At 32.1% G+C, this 9119-nt stretch overlaps 1 long non-coding RNA gene across 1 annotated transcript in view; it reads right to left on the bottom strand.

Annotated features, from left to right (window-relative positions):
• Window positions 1-1244: 1244 nt before the first annotated feature.
• Window positions 1245-9119, bottom strand: part of LOC142321502 (uncharacterized) — a 176083-nt gene continuing 168208 nt past the window's right edge. Inside the window, exon 5 of the long non-coding RNA XR_012755647.1 lies at window positions 1245-1758. This is a non-coding gene — a long non-coding RNA (uncharacterized LOC142321502). The remainder of the gene's footprint in view (window positions 1759-9119) is intronic.

Genomic DNA, 9119 nt, shown 5'->3' with positions numbered 1-9119 from the left:
GAGTTCTTTGATGATCGAATAATAAGCAAGGGCTTATGGCCTCCAAGGTCCCCAGACCTCACAACTCCTGACTACTTTTTGTGGGGCTATATTATATCCGAGGCCTTCAAAAATAATCCTCACACTATTGATGAAGTTAAAGTCAATATTACAGACTTAATCACGAATATTTCCAATGCGACTCTTAAAAAGGTTTCTGCTAATATGCTGAAAAGAGTCCGTGCGTGTATAACCGCAAGGGGTGGGTATTTTGAGCATATTCTTTAACAATTATGTAAGTAATAGCTTTTTATTAAATCTCTTTTGTAAGTAACAAATACATTTTTTTATTCCACCTAAATCTTTTTTTCTTAAATTACATTTAAAATTGGGTAACCGGACTTCGGGTAACAGGAATCACTCTGTATTTAAAGAAAATATCATTCTATGATAATACTACTTTTCAAAGTTTCTCTTCCACCTCTCTTTCATTCAATAATTACAAACTCAATAAAAGTTTATTTTTGGTAAATTAAATTAACTTTTAGTTATTATACGTTCATCCTTAGCGTAATTGCTTCGTATTTTTCGAACTTACAAACATACCCATTGTTGTTCTTTTAAGAGCTTCTTCTATTTTAAAAACATGAAAATTTATTGTCACTGTGAATAGGGATACATAATCAAGGAACACTATTTTTACCGAAAAATTTCGGAATAAAATAATATTTTTCTAATAACATGAATAATATGGCCATTCTGTATTCAGAAAAATCTACTATGATCACTATCATCATTTATGAAGCTCTAGAAGTCGTCACCTTGTCCAAGGTGATGACTAGATCAAATTGATTACATCAGTTCTGGAATTTTCCTTAAAAAATGTGACTAGAACAACCACTTCACCGTATATTATACAGAGATGTCCTCTATTAACATAACTCGATGTAGAAAAGATAGCGAAGTAGTTATTGAAAAACTAGCTATACTAATTTGATTTGAAAATAAATGAGCATCGTAAAATGCAGTACAAGTAAAACTACTTTTAATTGCAGAAAAAAACTGTAATTTTCTATTTTTTATATAAAATATTATCAATGCATTATGTTTTTTTTATTCCGTAAAAAAATAACTATTAAAGAAAAAATTCATTAACTAATTAAGTTGAAAATGTAATAATTAAAGATTAATAAATTAATGTTATTATTTTTTCCTTATTATTTTTCTATAATATTACTATCATCATTAATATTTTAAACGCATACTCATTCACTAAAACAAAAAATAGAAAAATACATACATATACATATTTTAATTATATAGTACCAGCTTAATTCCTACTTCTTCATACTATAAGTTTTCCCCGACAGTGCGTCTTATTCTTTAAGACTTTGGGAGTTGGCGTTCCCACGGCCCTAGCCTCTGCAGCATTTTTTCCCACTACAAACGGAGCTGCAGAACACTTTACACTATACACATGCACTACACCAAAAACATTACATAAATTACAACATATACCTTTACACAAGTTACAAACAAATTACAACATCTTACACTTACACTTGATGGTGTTGCGATAACTTACGAAACGAATCCGTAACCCAAGATAGAAACTATCGTACCGCGTGGATGGCCTAAGTAGTGAGTCTTGAATGACGTCCTCTGGGCACTTAGACGAACCAATTTGTATTTACCCTCTGTACGCGTGGACTCTACAGATGTGCAACATTTCGAGTCTTCCAAAAAATCCTGTGATGGTTGGTGGTCCATCTGAAAAATCTGAAATTAGAGAGGTTGAGAGTAGTGGATTTCAATTGTGGCAGAACAGAGGGGATGAAACAACTAATCGGCGGTTTGCGCATGGTCTCTTCCATGATGTGTGGAATTTATGGGGTGCCTCTTGGGTATCTCCAAATAAATATTTCACACACTTTCTTTCGTGCCATGGTGCTTTTAGGGGTAAATTGGCTCGTTTCGGCCTTGCTGATTCGCGTCTGTGTCCGAGTTATAGTATAATGGACAATGCTTTACACGTTTTGTATGTCTGTTTTCGTTATGAGGACAGACCATTTGAAGTTGTGTGGCAGTTCAGAGATATTGGATCTTACTTGGATTTGACTGTCAATTGGAAAAGCTGGGCCGAATGGGTTACAGTAGTTTTATGGAAATATTTGGTTTTTCAGCGAGTTGGGGAGGGCGTGTAGGAATGGGATGTTCGTGTAACACGATTGGCCAGAATCACTTGGGCGTTTTAGTTGCCAGGATAGGCGTCTTTGTAGGTTTTTGGTGTTAATTGTTTTTGTTTTGTTAATTTTCGGTATCTTTCGTTTAATTTTCTTTTGTTGTAGGGCATGTAGCTCAAAATTTATAATTTGTTCTATTCAGTCTATTTCTTGGTTATTTGTTTTTTGTTATGTTAATTTATAGGGTTTATACCGATGGAAATGTCATTCGTGACATTTGCATCGGTGGCATTTTGACAGAGACCAAGATGATGGCTGAGAGATGTCAATGAGCCTATGGGTTTAGAAGATGACCTCCAGTAAAGCCATCTGGGCTAGGTACGGAGAGGGTGGTGTGATGAATGGAATCGTCACATGGCGCGATCTTCCCCTTCGGGGGCAGGATATGCTAAACAAAAATCTTGGTTGAATTACGGTGAATTAATTTCTCGTACAACACAATCACCTGTTATATGGAAAAAGGTTCAAACCGGATGTGGATCAGGACATTCATCGCAGCTGATTGGACTGCAAACCTTTGATGCGTTATTCTCCAACCAGCATGTTGATCGATACCAGCTGAGATCTACTGGTCCACTAGGCATCAGAGCTTAATGCCTTTTCTCAACTGTAGGTATACAATTGCCTCCAGTCCTTACAGTCGCTCCACGTTATTATCCACCTTGGCGGCCTTCTCTCGTTAATTATTGCTTTGATCTATGTCAGTATATTAAAAAGAACTTAAATCCGGTTTTTTGCGGAACAAATTTTATGATATTATAAATAGCTTGATTCCGGATGCTACGGTTTATAGATCTAAAAACGATGATTCTGTTGGATGTGCTTTTGTGGTTGACAATCGGCAATACGTATTGGCCTCTCCAGCAATTTTGTTGTGAAGTTGTTTGCTATTACTATGGACTTAAGTATATTTGCCCAACATTTCGACATGTACTTTTTTGCTCGGATTCCATGAGTGCCTTACAGGCGTTTAGTAACGTATACTCCAGACACCTTGTTGCATGTGAGATTCAGTCTGCTATTTCGCAAAATATCAGACGTAATACAGGAGTGAGCTTCTGCTGGATTCAAGCCACACAGGAATTTCAGGCAATTAGCGCGCAGATAGTGCGACAAAGGAGACTTGTTTTCATCCTACTTTTACCAATTGCGTTGCTTCTAACGATCTTATCTGTTTCTTGAAGAGAGTAGTTCATGATGACTGGCAAAGTGAATGGGATGCTACCATGAACAATAAACTAAGTCCAATTAAGAACACTACATCACCGCAGAGCTCCTCAAGCAGAAATAACCGTCGAGAGCAGGTTATTATCTGCCGTTTACGAATAGGGCTCACTAGGCTTACTCATGGATATCTGATGACGCAAACTGATGCACCCCTTTATGCTCGCTGCGACTGCCAACTAAATGTACATTAAATCCTTGTGGACTGTATCTGTTATGCGGCATTTCGTCGCAAGTTTAACCTAGGGATTAACATACGAACCATTTTAGGGGATAATGAAACGAAGTTACCTTATGTTTTACGATTTCTTAGGGTCGTTCATTTACATTCAAATATTTGAATTACTTTGTTTCAGCTGCTTAAACCTTTTGCCATACAGCAAATGGTAATGTTATTATCTTAATCATATATATATATATAGTGATATATGTTGGTGTTTTTATTTCGATTTTAGCATAGGCTACAGAATTTTCATTTTAAGATATATTTTAACTGTTTTTAAAGGTTTTTTTTTTATTTTCAATTGTGATTTTTTAACATTTAGTGTTTTAAAACAAGTTCATTGTGTCCAGGCGATGATAATCCAAAATCGTTTTTGCCACCAAAAAAAAAACTTTTTATCTCATTTTATTTTATTATATTATCTACTATTAATAGAAATTACGACAAAATATTTATTTAAAAAATATATATATTGCGCAGATCTGCGTAAGAAGACTGACTTTTCGTAAATTTAATATTTTTTAATATTTTTATATTTTAATTTGGTTTAATATATCTAAAAATAGATTATACAGATTTATATAGCATCTGGGAGGTTTGTATGCCTCTCCTTCGTTTTTAAGGGCAACGGGAGCCCGAGTGCTCTCCAACCATTAAATTTAAACCAACATTTGTTTCGGTTCCGCCTGGCAGCTGATGAGCTGTGCGTCTGCAGGGAGGTCCAGTCGAACGAACACATGATGTTCGACTGCCCAGCTCTTGGGGGAAGGGGCAGAACTCAGGCCACCTTGGAACTTAGCGCTCAAGGGGAAAATTTGCTACACATAAGCGGCGAGTCATTGTGGCGAGAACCGCATTGTCGGACCGTGTGGGAGTTCCTTGATGCGATAGTTTCGTTCAACCGACCTCAGTAGTTTACCTAAGAAAAAAACTCCTACCGTGCTGCTGTAGGAAGTTAACCGAGAGATATGGCTGGCTACCAGCCAGACTAAGGCTCCAAGCGCTTTAATGGTGGACAGGTACTTGCTGGCATTCAGCGGCCTAGGCGTGGCAGCGAATTGCAGTCTTTGACGAGATAAATTTAATTATTGATAATCATATATGTTTTAGTAGTTGACGGGATGCCCCTACTCATTTTAGTATATCACAAGGGAGCGTTGTCTGGTACCACGCTTTTTCCGCTTACGCTTTTAGGTTAGCTCTACGAGCTATTTAAGACACTGGTCGCTAAACCGTTTCGAGGCTCAGTAGCCGTTTGTGGCACAGACATTCGGCCTTATGCTTTTGGGCGGCCAATTCGGGTGGTGGTGGAAGAAATGTCAAGCAAACCAATATCTAATAGATACCGCGGATAACGAAACGTACAGCATCAAAATGGACCACGCTTCTAACTTGCCCCGCTCAAAGTTTTTCAACTTTACATTGAACATAACTCAAGAACGACTACACTAATTTTCAACAAATTTTCACATGCACAAATTAAATACATTACTACAGCATATCTAAATTTCAGTGAAATTGATCAAGTAGTTTTGGAGATTTTCGAGCCACAAATTTCTATATGTAGGCCTATATATATATATATATATATATATATATATATATATATATATATATATACACACACACACACACACACACACACAATTCACTTAAATTGGGGTTTCCTTAATGATATTCTGATACTATTCATACCTTAAAACATAAAGAAACCTCTTTCACACCTCCCACTCCCACTATGCAACCAAAAGTAATGCATATTTTTCTTTGAAAAGTTGTTAAGAAGTTATTTTAGTTCAAACATTTTTTTTTTGGAGAGAGTAAATAAATATTCTATAATGATTTCTTTTCTAAGTGTAACATAATAATTGAATTCATGTGTATGTTATAAAACCTAAAGTATATGAGTGACTGAAATGAATAGAAAGTAAGATATTGAATTTGATAGGAATTTGAATATACAAACTAAATTTAAAAAAAAAAATTCTTACTTGTCTTAAAATATTTAAAATCTATCATTCGGCTTAAGATAAAGAAAAAAATAGGAAAAAATAAAAAAATAATTTTCTACTAGATTGTTAGACATCGGTGTTCTTTGGTGGTTGGGTTTCAATTAATCACACATCTCAGGAGTAGTTGACCTAAGTTTGTTCAAGACTACAGATTTACCAGTACAGTTACATTACACTGATAAGTCGTTAATGACTTTAATTGTTTACGCAACTATAAATAAAAGTATTAAAAAAATATATATACATATATTTTCACTTATATATTAACTTCTATTAAGTAATTTGATAAGATATATTCATAGAAAAATGATTCTATATGATTATGAAATATTAAATCACTCCAATCATGGAACAGGAAAATAAGTCTTATACTATAATCTTACACTTAGTAAAATTTATTATTGTACATGATAATATATCTCTGATTTTAATTTTTATGTTACTTAAACCTCTTACTGAAATGAAGATATATAGTATAAATCTATTTAAAATTATTAATTATTTCAATAAATAAAAAACCTGAGTTTAAAACTAATCAGATTACAAAATTGATAGGTTTACATTTTTTCAGTGCATAAAAATATTATGAAAAAAAATTAAAGATCACAATTTAAAAATAAATGAAAATTGAATTCTTTATTCTAAGGAATGAGACAAAGGGTGTACAAGATAGTTTCAAGTTAAAGTAAATTTATCAACATTTATTCCCTTGCATCTTTAGCATAAAGCCATTGTAATGTGCTTATTTTTCCACACATTATCAAGGAATGCATCTTTAAATTTGTTTTAAATCAACTGCTACACAAATAGAAGTAGCAAAAATCTTTTAGAATATTTCTCGTATAAAGGATTATACCGGTACAATTATGTTAATGATATCTTGTTGCAGTAAGGAGAAACAAGATAACATCTGTGAAACTTTTTGTTAACATACAAAAACAAAATACATCACCAAATTAGACTATACATTTGTACAATAACACAGTAAACAAATAAATAAATATATTTTCTTGATCTCACTATCATCTCAAAATATTAACAACAAAAATATACTTTCAAAATATAAAGAAAAACTATTAAGAAAAAGCAGATAATCTCATTCAAAATACCTCAAATCAGTTGCTACGTTTAGAAGTATGATCTAGACTGTTCAACACATACATGACACCTGACAACCGCCTAGAATTTAACTCAGAAAATACTTAATTCTTAGTAACACAGACAAAATGCACTTTCTAACAAAATAATTAAAACCAAAAATAAGTTAAAAAAAAAAATTTTAAAAAAATAATTCATATTAACATATATACAAATAAAGACTGTGATAAAATATCTCACAAATTAAAAAAATCTAATATTGTGATTTTAAGAACAATAAACATATAAAGCAAATAATAAACAAATAAATAAAAATAAACAAAATAAACAATAAGCAAAATAAAGCAAATCATTATGTACAAAGCCAAACCAAACACAGTATACAGTAAACTGAATTTTCCTATTGTATTATTGTTTATCTATATTAGCATGCATCTTCAATCAAAGGTATAATCAACACTTAAAAACTGCAATTGAAAGAAATTTTGATATTTTATTATATACACAAAAAAGGACCTTATTTAAACACATTCAAATATAAAAATCCATAAAAACATTTTTTTTTTGTCCAGTCATTTGACTGGTTTGATGCAGCTCTCCAAGATTCCCTATCTAGTGCTAGTCGTTTCATTTCGGTATACATCTTACATCCCTAACAATTTGTTTTACATATTCCAAACGTGGCCTGCCTACACAATTTTTCCCTTCTACCTGTCCTTCCAATATTAAAGCGACTATTCCAGGATGCCTTAGTATGTGGCCTATAAGTCTGTCTCTTCTTTTAACTATATTTTTCCAAATGCTTCGTTCTTCATCTATTTGCCGCAATACCTCTTCATTTGTCACTTTATCAACCCATCTGATTTTTAACATTCTCCTATAGCACCACATTTCAAAAGCCTCTAATCTTTTCTTCTCAGATACTCCGATTGTCCAAGCTTCACTTCCATATAAAGCGACACCCCAAACATATACTTTCAAAAATCTTTTCCTGACATTTAAATTAATTTTTGATGTAAACAAATTATATTTCTTACTGAAGGCTCGTTTCGCTTGTGCTATTATCGTATCATAACAATGGTGACAGAATGAAAATGAGAGGGCCTGGGTCAACGAGTTCTACAATGATAATAGTAGGTAAATGAAAATACAAGACGGCAGCACCTGTCGCTTTGTGTGACTTTTTTTCCCCGTTACGTTCCAGCGTGCGTTACATCTAAGCCGCTCTTAGTGAATATATTGGAATCATTAAAGAAAACCATTCTGTTTTTCGCCAATTAATTTCACCCTCTCCTAAGACTAAGATGCTGTCATAAGATGCTACTAAAACAAGCACACTTTCAAAGTACTTTTTCATTCATTAAGTTCATATAATATCTAGTCAGCTGACCTACTCGTATAAACAAAATAACAAGCAAGTTTAAAATTTTTTATGGTCGTAAAAAACTACTAGAAAAAATTAATAAATTAGTTACTTAAGTCATTAAACTACTAATTTTTTCACTTCAAAACTAGGGTTTTCAGTCCACAGGAAGACGTTCTAAAAAATAGGATGAAACTAGTCAACCACAAACAAAATAAGTTTATTTAGTAAAGAGTACATATTATTTTATTAATGTGCACGAAAATCAAGTATAGTCAAACGTAATAATTCTTTTTAAATTTTTTTTTATTTTATTTATACTATTGCGTAATTATTTTGATAAATTCAGGATTTTGACTTAAAAGTGACGCAACTTACACTTTTTAAAAATATTTCTCCAAAAATAAATATTTATTTTAATAAAATATAATATATATATTTTTTTCAAAAATAAATCCCATTTTACGATGAAATAACCCAATTGCGATATAAAATATTACGATATAAATATTTACTAGTAAGTACTAGTAAACATGTTTTATAATAATTATGCATAGAGGAATAAATATATACGAGATAAACAAAGAGGAGAAAACTATAATTACATGAAATTATAACAGCTGTACTAAATTACGTACTAATCAAGACAAATAAGGTAAAATTAAGATAAACTACATTACATAAATCAAAGGCAATTAAATGTTATTAAATAAATTAAATTAACATTTTAATAAAATAAACAATTAAATAAACTGAACCTTAAAAATTCAATTATTTTGTGAACTCTATTAGGAGAATTTGTTCTCATGCTTATGTCTATCAATGCCTTTTCTCAAAATTTTATTAGTTTTTCATAGTTTGAAGTACTACGGGAAACCTTTTCTTGTTTTTTTCAGGAAACAATAACTGTCTGGTTACTCGCCTTAAAAAAATGAAATCTTAAATATTTCTCTATTAAATGGCTCAAAGAGGAAACT

Source organism: Lycorma delicatula, chromosome 3 (assembly GCF_047948215.1).
Source record: "Lycorma delicatula isolate Av1 chromosome 3, ASM4794821v1, whole genome shotgun sequence".
NCBI classification, from domain to species: domain Eukaryota; kingdom Metazoa; phylum Arthropoda; class Insecta; order Hemiptera; family Fulgoridae; genus Lycorma; species Lycorma delicatula.
This window is presented reverse-complemented; position numbering and strand designations above follow the sequence as displayed.